Genomic DNA, 13,057 nt, shown 5'->3' with positions numbered 1-13,057 from the left:
TGTACATCAGCCTAGTAACTAACATACTTTTCATTTACGATAACAAAGAAATTGGTGATAGATCAGTGATCAACTGTTTGTCATGTTTTATTTGAACCTCAGGTGGGCTGATTTATTTAAGACCAACTAAAAACATGACTTGCTTTTGTCCCTGCTCGCCACTAGTTTGGCGTATGTCAATTTTATATGGGCCGAATTCTTTACAGTAGGTGTCTGTGACATGTTGGCGATAAATTTCAACAATAAACGTACAGCACATAATCCACTTGTTTTAAAATAATATATTCAAAACAAGTCGAACGCACGTATTCGTTACACTAGTGGTTATCACAGTTATATCTAAAGCTTTAGATAACTGTCTCCTTTTCGTAAAAGTCCACACAAGCAGGTTCAATTACTTTAGACAAGACAGATTATTCTTCTATATCTCTATTGTTACAATAACACTGTGAAACTCGCTTTAGATATTGCCCATTACTATTAAACTGACAATCATTTTCACTAACTTACTTTTTAACTTCTTTTTTTGTACTCTGCATCTGCAGTATTTATAACAGGCAATAATAGAAATATCTAGCCCTCTAGTGAAAACAACATTCATATAACAAGAAAAACGTCGAGTAAGATGACGTCAAATATATTAAAAAAGCCAAGTACAACAATTAAACTGCATACACTAAGTACGACTTGTACAGTTACGTAACAAAATTTGTCATAACTTTCGCTTCTAAAATAATTAACTTTTAACTCGTTACGAAACTAAATAACTTTTAAACTGAACAGTATTGTATATTCAACAGCATCAGTGCCTTACTTTGTTTTCTATTTTATGATCAGCGACGAGTTTATTGTTTGGTATTTATTGTACTACGTAATATCTTTTTACAATAAAAACTTTTGCAGGTTGTATTAATCATTCTTCTTGTCCAGTACCTATATGCTTAATGTTAGGTTAAGTAATGAAATGTCATTGTATATATTAGTTGGCCTAACACAACCCACGTTCAGTATTCATTGGTTATCGAATGTAGAAAATAACTTTAAAAAACACCGAAAAACCCTTTCGTCCATATCGACAGCAATCAACTAACACTACAGAAATACTGGAGTCATCCACAAATGAGGCTGATAGTTCCATCTTCTCGTTATTCCGTTTCAAACAACCCAACATCAAGGTGGATTTGGTATTTGTCGACTTGCATTTAACCTTTTTATCATTCGTTAATGTTTTCCAAGAAGCGACAAAATTATCACAAAGAATAATTAAATGTACAATTTATAATTTTCAAGAATCTTTTTTTTTTGTATTTAATCTCATTCTAGCTGAGAAAAACCTTCTCCCAACACACACGTTTACATTTTAGATTAACATCAAATTAGAGCTTAAGTATTTTTGATGCCTTGTCTGAATGAGAATGTTCTAAGCTATACCATGGTAAAAGGAAAACATGGAGTTTAACTTGAGTTTATGGATGCTCAAATCGTTTGAACAATAAATCAGAAATTACACGTTCACCAAATATGGTTTGCAAAGATTAAACTCCCTAACTAGCAAAGCAGGACACCCACCACGTCATAGTTATATGGGTGCTAAGATAACTCAAATGTTTACAATAAATTCGTACATATTGACTAAAGAATCCGCCATCTGTTTGTTTTGAATTTCGCGCAAAGCTACACGAGGGCTATCTGCGCTAGCCGTCCCTAATTTAGCAGTGTAAGACTAGAGGGAAGGCAGCTAGTCATCACCACCCACCGCCAACTCTTGGGCTACTCTTTTACCAACGAATAGTGAGATTGACCGTCACGTTATAACGCCCCCACGGCTGAAAGGGCGAGCATGTTTGGTGTGACGGGGATTCGAATCCGCGACCTGCAGATTTCGAGTCGAGCACCCTAACCACCTGGCCATGCCGGGCTCTCCGCCATCTGATTAAATACTTTATGGTGTTATAAGATTTTAGTTGGTGGACAAACCGTCTGAAGATGTTTTACAGCTAACTACAAAGTTTAGTAAGATGCCATGATTAAATAGTGGTGGATGTTTAATAGTGTTCATTCTGCCCTCTAGTAAAACATCATTGTGTACCCAACACCCACTTTATTTCTACAGCAGTGTTTTTCAAGTATTCTTTAAGCGGAAGCTAGATTGTAAGAAGATTGGGAGTAAGTGGATCCACCAACATTTTAACCTGTACATTTTAAACTAACGTATTAAATATTATATAATGTCAGTATATGGAGCAAATATCACTGTCTGAATAGTTAGTTGTCTACTAAGAAAACAGTATAACGTTTAATGGAGGATCATTATTTTTAAATACCCACAGTACATTTCGAACCGTCAGTACTTGTTGTATTGGTCATGCCTATAGATACAATAATTATTTAAAGATTTTACACGTCCTAATCACAAAATGATTTGTAATGTTACCCTCCCCCCATTTTTAATATTTTTTTATTAACTATTAGAAGGTCACTCGGCTTTTCCTTGCGGGCTGGATGTAGCGGTTTATGAACCCTGACCTACAATAAGAAAGACACGGAAAACGCGTTACTTCACGCATGCGCAATGCACAGTGTGAAATGTTCAGTTGGTAATTACGTGTTCCTATAGGTTATAAACTAAGACAACGATCGATTGGGGTACGTGTTTGTGACGAAGTTTCTTCACGGGTAGCAACAGCCTGTAGACAGGATACGGAAGTTACCAGAAAGGTCACGATGGGTCAACTGTTGCTACCCGTAAATAAACTTCACAATCAAGAAAAGGAGAAAAGAAATGGAAGATTGAACGATTTATTTAACTTCTACATTACACAAATGTGCATACAAACTGTAATTTGCTTAAATCACGATGACATATATGACAATGATTTTCAAATATAAAGTTGGGTAATTCGTTTAACCAACACGCATATAATTCACGGTCTCTTCAAATGATCTACAGGAATCAATTTAAAATTATTCACTGTCACAGTCTGTCGCTCTCTTTAGTTTGTCCATATTTGTTGAGATGACCTAATTTTAGTTTTAATCTCATACAAGTGACAAATATTATTTCTAAATTAAATAACAAAGTAACAAAGAGAACATAGTTTCTGTATTAAATCCATTATATATTTTTTTCCAGTAATTTATTAGCGATTTAGCTAACATTTTTCAGGATTCTTTAAATTATCTCCCGACTATTACAATCCTGTAATAACTTAAGCTGTAAAACCAGAACACAATGTGACAAAACCCAAGATGGTAACTATCAGCACAATTTATTAAATGTTTTCTTGAAGTAAGACAAAGAAAGCTTCCCAGCATTAACAATATCTACAGGAGAAATATGATGATAAACAAGTTATGAAACAACTATTAATATTTAGAGAACTATCTACTGTTTCGTTTAATATACAAATATGTCCCTGTAGAGAATAACACAGAACTGTTAAAAATTATCATTTTAAAACCATGATTGTTTTTCAATTTAACAATATTATTTAATGGAAAAAAAAAGGAAAATTTCTTGGCGTAGAATAAAAAACAACAACAAAAACACGTGTTTTTTTCTGGCACATACCTTCCTTAGGGTGATATTTCATAATGAGTGTAAGTAACAAAATATTCTTTGTAGTATTCTGTGATCTTTTCTTTTCAATTGTGGTAATAGAAGCCTACCTTCTTGAGTAGAACAAGTAATAATTATTTTATAGTTTGTTGTATTATTCCCTTACTCTTGCATGATAGTTGTCTGTTAGATAATAATTATTTTATAGTTTGTTGTATTATTCCCTTACTCTTTACATGGTAGTTGTCTGTTAGATAATAATTATTTTATAGTTTGTTGTATTATTCCCTTACTCTTGCATGATAGTTGTCTGTTAGATAATAATTATTTTATAGTTTGTTGTATTATTCCCTCCCTCTTACATGGCAGTTGTCTGTTAGATAATAATTATTTTATAGTTTGTTGTATTATTCCCTCCCTCTTACATGGCAGTTGTCTGTTAGATAATAATTATTTTATAGTTTGTTGTATTATTCCCTTACTCTTTACATGGCAGTTGTCTGTTAGATATTAAACAGACAGACTGTACCAGTTCTTTTAGAATTTATATAGTAAACAGGAAATACGTTTTGTATAAAGTATTACAAAACACTATATGCTTATATTGTGAGCTTTACTTAATTCATTATCCATTAATATAAAGAAATATCTTGTCAAAGATTTATGAAAATGATAAAACTTGTTACAATAACAAAGAAACTGTACAAGAATTAATAGAATACATGTAGTTAAACATTATTTATTTAACTAAACTAAGCCTTCTTCGTACATCTTCACAGAATATACCAAGCTCATGTCTCTCTTCTTTCTGAACTGTCCACCGCTGCTTTCTCTCGACACCGTCTTCCTTTGGATAATTTTCCAACTTTTATTTTATTTTTTTTATCACAAACCAGTAAATGTAATAACAAAAATGTACACACAAAAAATTAATTTCATATTCAAAACTAAATATGTATATACATATAAATCCAATTTATAAAAAGATTTAAAATATTACTCAGTTCAGATAATACTGCTTTACTAATTAATAACATCATCCAACCACTACCTATAAATTATCAACCACATGTTCTGACACTTCTAACATCCTGGTACTAACACTTTGAAACCATCAGCTACTCACAATAAGATACATACAACTTTATATAATGGTGTGGAAGCAATAAGTTATAACAACATAGTGCAGGGAAATGAGATCTATTCCTTGTTAGGAATGCTGGACTATTAGCACAACATACGTTTTGAAATTCAAAATTCTAATCATATATGTCACCCCAAGGAACACTCATATAAAATATACAGTGTAACTTTGTACATTCACATTTGTCCAATAAAATTGTACAAAAGAACTAGTCACAGCCAAACAAACATGGAAGTTTGACCACAGCAAAAAGTATTTTACATTGTAAAACTATAAAAATATATATTTCTCACAGCAAAATGTATTTTACTATGTAAATGTTACAAAAATAAGTAAATTCATTTTCTATAGTGTGTATAATTTGTAACTTTAAAACACCAAACTTAAAAAATTGCCCTGACCACAGCATAATAAAAACATCAAAACATAGAAAATCATTGAGTACAGTAAAATGTTTTTTACTCATCCACTACATTAGAATAATTTGTACTTCTGTAAACCACACATTAAAAATTTCACTGATTGTAGTAAAATGTTTTTTTACTCATCCACTACATTAGAATAATTTGTACTTCTGTAAACCACACATTAAAAATTTCACTGATTGCAGTAAAATGTTTTTTACTCATCCACTATATTAGAATAATTTGTACTTCTGTAAACCACACATTAAAAATTCACTGATTGCAGTAAAATGTTTTTTACTCATCCACTATATTAGAATAACTTATACTTCTGTAAAAACCACACATTAAAAATTCACTGATTGCAGTAAAATGTTTTTTACTCATCCACTATATTAGAATAATTTGTACTTCTGTAAAACCACACATTAAAAATTCACTGATTGCAGTAAAATGTTTTTTACTCATCCACTACATTAGAATAACTTGTACCTCTGTAAAACCACAAAATATGGAAATGAACACAAACATGTATTTTACTCATCCATCACAGTAAGGTCAATAATATGTTCCTCTATAAATCCAAAGTTTTAAAAACTTCTCTGACCATAGAAAAATATATTACACTCACTAACAAGATCTGTAAAACACAGGATACCACAGTAAGTTGTATAATCTACATCTTTCTGAAACCATATTTAAATATAAGGCCAATTACCAAACAAATAAAGAGAAAGATATAGGTATCTGATTTCCTTAACTATTTCAGATGTATGTTAGTCTGTAGTTCTGTGTAAACATATGTAACTCTTTAATCATGGTGTAAAGGGAAAAAATACAGGCTATATGAAAATGGTTTATACAGTCACCCATTTAGTTGTTTAATACTCATGTAGTCAATGAGATCCACTTGTTAAAGTTAAGAGGAACCACTTTGGGACCTGAATGACAAAATATTCTGTTAAAACAAACTAGTTGAAAAGAAAGTCTTACGTGTTAAGAAGAATCATTCATTGTCATAGTTATGGGACAGTTAACATCTATTAACATGGTGATGATGAGCAATTAGGGGTTTTCCCCCAAAAAAACATCATATACAAAACTGATACAGAGTTGAATGATAGATACATTCAACTGAATGTATACACTAAAAATCTATGGCTGATAACAAGTGACGAAGGAGAAAAGCCTATAAGAACGATCAGAATCATTGAAACTTCAATAAACTGTGTTTTGGATGAGAAAGGTGCAGTAAAGCTTCAAAAACTTCACAATATCAAAATGTTTGCAGAGGATTATCGCTTTCTTGAGGATAATGTCCAAGGAAAACAGAAGATGTGTCATGATCCCAGTATGGACACGGCGAGGGTGAAAAAGAATGACAAAAGAAGAGATGGAAACAGGAAAATCAGGAAAGTAAGATATTTATAGAGTACCAGAGGACAACAGTTTAGATCCTACAACAAGAGCCAACAGTTTCGATCCTACAACTAGAGCCAACAGTTTTGATCCTACAACAAGAGCCAACAGTTTAGATCCTACAACTAGAGCCAACAGTTTCGATCCCACAACTAGAGCCAACAGTTTTGATCCTACAACTAGAGCCAACAGTTTAGATCCCACAACTAGAGCCAACAGTTTCGATCCTACAACTAGAGCCAACAGTTTTGATCCTACAACTAGAGCCAACAGTTTAGATCCACAACTAGAGCCAACAGTTTCGATCCTACAACTAGAGCCAACAGTTCTGATCCCACAACTAGAGCCAACAGTTTAGATCCTACAACTAGAGCCAACAGTTTAGATCCTACAACTAGAACCAACAGTTTGATCCTACAACAAGAGCCAATAGTTTAGATCCTACAACTAGAACCAACAGTTTAGATCCTACAACTAGAGTCAACAGTGTAGATCCTACAACTAGAGCCAACAGTTTCGATCCTACAACTAGAGCCAACAGTTCTGATCCCACAACTAGAACCAACAGTTTAGATCCTACAACTAGAGCCAACAGTTTTGATCCTACAACTAGAGTCAACAGTTTAGATCCCACAACTAGAGTCAACAGTTTAGATCCCACAACTAGTCAACAGTTTGATCCTACAACTAAAGCCAACAGTTTAGATCCTACAACTAGAACCAACAGTTTAGATTCTACAACTAGAGCCAACAGTTTAGATCCTACAACTAGAACCAACAGTTTTGATCCTACAACAAGAGCCAACAGTTTAGATCCTACAACTAGAACCAACAGTTTTGATCTTACAACAAGAGCCAACAGTTTAGATCCTACAACTAGAACCAACAGTTTTGATCTTACAACAAGAGCCAACAGTTTAGATCCTACAACTAGAACCAACAGTTTTGATCTTACAACAAGAGCCAACAGTTTAGATCCTACAACTAGAACCAAAAGTTTTGATCCTACAACAAGAACCAACAGTTTAGATCCTACAACTAGAACCAACAGTTTTGATCTTACAACAAGAGCCAACAGTTTAGATCCTACAACTAGAACCAACAGTTTTGATCCTACAACTAGAGCCAACAGTTTAGATCCTACACTGGGAATGATGGAATAATAATGTCTGTCTTGAACTTGTTCCCAGAATAATTCTAATCTACAAAAATATTTACATGCATACACTATCAGACTGAAGAATATGGAAGAAGATGGGACAATCTTTTTAGGTTGTTACAACCTCTGAGGATGGTAAAATGATAGGGAAGCTCAAATTAAAAATCTTATGACACCAGTGTAGTTTATCATATTCTAATAATGAGATCAACAAATGTATGGTTGTTTTAGAAGGTAGTAGAATCATCACATCAGCTGAAATCATAAATTTAAGGTCACTAACAGACTTATTACTAATAACCTCAGCTATAATGTTGATACTTATTTCATTGTGCATTTATCAATGTTGTAACAGAAATATATACACGATTTAAAGATTTTTAACCTCCAGAGGGCAGTATTGAGATGAAATGAATAACTGGTAGCACCAATCGATTTTTCAGCCCAAAATACTAACACACATCTAGTGATAAAATACACTGGACAAAAATCATGAATATCACCAGAGTCTAGCATAAGTATAGTAAGTAAACATATAATCAATTATTAATCATTTATATTTCTATTAAAATAAACAAAGAGGTACAATTGTTAGAGCATTATTTACTCCCACAATGCACCATCTTAATTATATTTTTTCTTGAACATAGTCAAACATTTGTGGTCTCATCTCCCATGAAAACTATTTCTTATTCAAGCATCTTTTGATCACTACACAGTTCTATATTTGATTCTTTACCTGCACAAAATGAATATTGTTTTAGAGTATTTATTGAATTTTATTATGATGACAATCACGACTCAGTATAACCTGACACAATTAAACAAGTATACGTAGTGGAAACTATCATTAAAAACTGTATGTTGCTTTCTAATCAGTCTTGTTGGAACATATTCCATGTGAACAAAAAGTACGGGAGGTTTCATCCAGTTGATGAACTATGAAACCTGTAATCATGTTGGAACGTATTCCATGTGAACAAAAAAAATGGGACGTTTCCTCAAGTTGATGAACTATGAAACTTGCAGTTTAATTTAAAATGACATTAACTCCTGGTGGAGCTTCTGTGATTTGTGCAGTTAGATTGGACATCCTTTTCTAGGCTCTTACAATTACAAATTACTTCATAGTGAGCCTGAACATGTAAGTACATAAAAAATTAAACTTTCCACTGCCAAAGGAATAAATAAGCAGTATTGCTTGAAACTAAAGGATCAAACATATATGTATTTTTAACTACCAATAACAGCAAAGTTTAAACTATAACCTCTGCAGTGGCATATTGAACAAGAAACAAAAACATCATGGCTATAGCAATAAACTCTTTTTTTCATCACAAGTTATAATGAAACAAATCAAAATATGAAATTCAGGAATAACAATTTACACAACATAAATATATGTTACGATCTGTAATTTATGACAATCAGATGTACATATAACCAGAATAAAAGTTACATTGAAATAAAGATAGCTGAAAAGAATCTGGGTAATTTTTTAGGATTCTTTGATTAAAAGATTGTTTTTAGACGATCCTTAGGTTTGAAACTGTTTAAGGAGATAGGGTGGTTATTGTTTTCACCGTGCATGTAGTGACTCACCCTTCCTTAATTTATAATACATATCCAGGTAATATAATTATTGAAAGGTCGTAATAATCCTTTTACTCAAGTAAAGCTTGTATACTTTAACAGTTAGGAACTCCTATCACTTTGGCCCTGTATCTGACCTCCCTCCCCTGGGGGAAGCAAGCCCGTTTCGAAGGGTTACTTCTCTATGAATGTTGTTTGCTATACTTGGTCAACAATGGTGTGTGCACTTTAACATTTTGTGTTGTAAATCAGAATTACCTTTGTCTTTGTTGGGTATTAACGTGTTGTTAAACCTCTCAAAGTATTAGCCAAGAGTAAGAAACATTTTAAAACTGGCAGGTAGGTGTATGAAGATTTTATTTGTTTTAACTTTGCTGTGTGTTCCATTATAGCTTGTCCCATTAAAGAAAGGTTTGTAGCCACAGACAAGGTCTTTTATTATTAAACTTTGAATCCAACCTCATTAAACTATTGCATTATGGAATTTGTTTGTTCCATTCAGTGATGTAAGATTCAAACTTAATCTAGTGAAATTCACCCAATCAAGAAACAAATATGCTGATGGTTCATTAAAGCATATTAACATGTAATAATCATCTTCAGAGTATCAACAATTATTTTATGACTTAACAAGCGTCTCCCACATGCCTTACCAGTCTGAAATTATACAGATTGTGCTTACTGCACGCATATAGGTTTACACAGAATTTCTTTTTACATTTTGTTGTTGTTTTTACAAGATTTAAAAAACTGGAATTAAATTAAACACCACTGTATACTTCTATTCTAAGAACTCTTGACTATATTGTACCACATATTGTTTGTGGAATTCTACAGTACAATGTAGAAACAATTACTGAGATATCTTGTTTGTGAGAAACACACTAGCCATCTCTAATATTGACGTCAACAACACCCACTGCCAACTCTTTGATTACTTTTATCTATCTGACTAGTAGAGTTTGACCACAAGTGCAGAGCATGATGAATTTAGTATATCTGACATTATATAAAATGAAAAACAAAACATAAATATAAAAAACTAAATAAAATTACTTCTCAGGTTTTTGGTAATACTAGACTTCCTGTACAAAGCCTGTTAATTTGTTTAATATATATAGATAGATATCATGTAAAAGGTTGGTTTTCTTAAACAATGTAATTATAAGAACTTTTCATTGATATCAATGTAGATTCATACAAAGACTTGTAGAACTATGTGCTATTCATTCTCATCAGTGGTAAGCCTAACTCTAGGAAGATAAAGCATCAGTGATCAAAGTTATTTATCCCAATAATTTATAATCTCTCTTAAAGTGCATGCTTAAATCAGAGGAATACTTCTGTAATTTCTAAACATAACAAAATTTCTAGTTTTAAAATGTAGAGATCAAGTTTTTAATAATTTACATACAAGCCAAGTTTACTCGAACAAATCATTATTTTTCTAACACATGCATAGGAAAGTATAATTAGATGTATTAAAGATATAATTAACAAGTTGCATTATTCTTACTGAATAATATTTGGTTACTGATAACATTCTTCCTCTCCATACTAAGCCTACACTGCAATTTTTCTGTGTGAAAATTAATTTGCAGACAAAAAAATTCATTTTAATTTTTATAAAAAAAATCCAACAAAGTAATCATCACAACAAATACAAATTTCATTTAAATCATTATAAACATCTTCAAATAAAAAACACCATCATCTGAATAAGCCCCAGTGGCTTTTTATCCAGGATCTCTAGAGTGAAAAATATCTTCATAAGGCTGTTTAACATTTGTCCTACAAACTGTAGTACGAAAAGGTTTAAATGATTTCAATTAAAATCACACAAAACCAAAACTTAAAACAGTTATTGAATGGAGATATTCTGTGGGATGGATTCCATTCCTTTAGACTGAAATTTTATGGATATAAAAACAAACAGATGAATATGTCTACTTCTTGTAATTACTCACTGAAATTTGTGTTTATATTTAGAGCACAAAGAAATATCACGAGGTTTTACTGAATCAATTATATAACTGAAGAGACCTACAATGTTATGTATTTGTGCAGTCAGCATCTTTCTGTTGTGATACTTTCATGCTATTGTTTCTTGGTGGTCATTTAGTCATATTTATCACACACACACTTGTAAATAGCATGCTTTACAGAAGTTAATTAGGATTGTTATGAACTAATGACTAGATAAAGTAATCTTTTCTTTGTTCTCTCTCCTTTGTAAAGATTATTTTTTACTACAATCCCCATATATAAATATTCTAATGTTATTGCACATATTTTCTCAACTACACATAATATATCATATATATAACTTTGGGTAAACTTCTTGTGCCACATATTAAGACATCACAATACATGGTGTTCTCATGCCAGAAATTCCTGTGTAATATACCAAGACTGATACATAAACTTTCCATATGCTTGTATCACCTACTTCAAACGAGTTACATAAACTTTCCATATGCTTGTATCACCTACTTCAAACGAGTTACATAAACTTTCCATATGCTTGTATCACCTACTTCAAACCAGTTACATAAACTTTCCATATGCTTGTATCACCTACTTCAAACCAGTTACATAAACTTTCCGTATGCTTGTATCACCTACTTCAAACCAGTTACATAAACTTTCCATATGCTTGTATCACCTACTTCAAACCAGTTACATAAACTTTCTGTATGCTTGTATCACCTACTTCAAATTATGGCTAAGAAATAAACTAAGAAGCAATTTGGTACACACTTTGATAGAAACTACAAACAACAAAACTAAATAATAGTTGAAAAAAAACAAGCAGTAGTATAGTCTTTATAGATGTGTAAATATATGTGTGTGTGTGTATTTATAAAAAATGTCTACTTAGTTTCCATAACGGTATATTCTTAACATTATCAACAAAATCAAATACAAAGTTTGAAAGACTAGTTCCTCACTTCTGTGTTATACGTTTGTAAAAACCAGATAGCTCAGTTTTATGTACAATGAAACACAAGGTATCATTTTCATCAAAAACATTAGATTCAACTTTAGAATCCATTTGGAAAACTTTTAACACTATACATATTCACATTTTATTTACACAATACATAATAAGTAAATATACATTAACAAAAATTACACAATAGAGTACATACTTGCACAAAAGTACAAATATATCTTTTTTCTACCTAAAGTGAAAAATATTTCCAATCTATAAATAATGTTACCATTTTTACCTGACATCTTGTTCAGTTTTCATCAATGTCTGGATCTCTTTCTATCAATGGTCTCTGAAGGTTTCTTCTGGCTGAGACGTTGATGGACAGGTAATCTCTTCTGTGGGTTATTCAATGAATATTGTTTATCATTTTTTCTATGCCAATTCATTCTACTCTCTGTACGTTCCACTTTATCTTTTTTCTTTGACTTGTTTTCTGAACACTTTAACTGTTCATTGTCAGATCGCGAGGAACATCCTGTGAGCAAAGAAGGCTTAATTGGTAGTCCTAGTCTCATGTGAACAGGCAGTCGTTTCTTTTCGTCTGAACCACAGCCTTTTGATTCTCCTACATCACAAAATCACTTAATTACACAATGTAAACATAGTAAAAAACAAAAATCAAAGTATAAGTTGCATTATTAACATATAAACAATAATTAACATTAGTGAGAAATTATAGTTTCATCTCAATAATTCAAATACTCTTACCCATACTTTCCTCAGTATGGCATTACACTCAAACAGGCCTCAACAAATCCTGGGTCACCATGGCAACTAAACA

General features: G+C 31.9%; 1 long non-coding RNA gene across 1 annotated transcript; it reads right to left on the bottom strand.

Annotated features, from left to right (window-relative positions):
* Nucleotides 1-2,783: 2,783 nt before the first annotated feature.
* LOC111083346 lies at nucleotides 2,784-12,841 on the bottom strand. The gene is made up of 2 exons (XR_002608986.1): nucleotides 12,512-12,841; nucleotides 2,784-4,406 (listed from the first exon to the last, which is right to left on the bottom strand). It is a non-coding gene; the product is annotated as an uncharacterized LOC111083346 (long non-coding RNA).
* Between the last annotated feature and the right edge of the window lie 216 nt (nucleotides 12,842-13,057).

Source organism: Limulus polyphemus, unplaced genomic scaffold (assembly GCF_000517525.1).
Source record: "Limulus polyphemus unplaced genomic scaffold, Limulus_polyphemus-2.1.2 Scaffold9183, whole genome shotgun sequence".
Classification (NCBI taxonomy): Eukaryota; Metazoa; Arthropoda; class Merostomata; order Xiphosura; family Limulidae; genus Limulus; species Limulus polyphemus.
The sequence above is the reverse complement of the archived record's forward strand: the minus strand, read 5'-3'. Positions and strand labels throughout refer to the sequence as shown.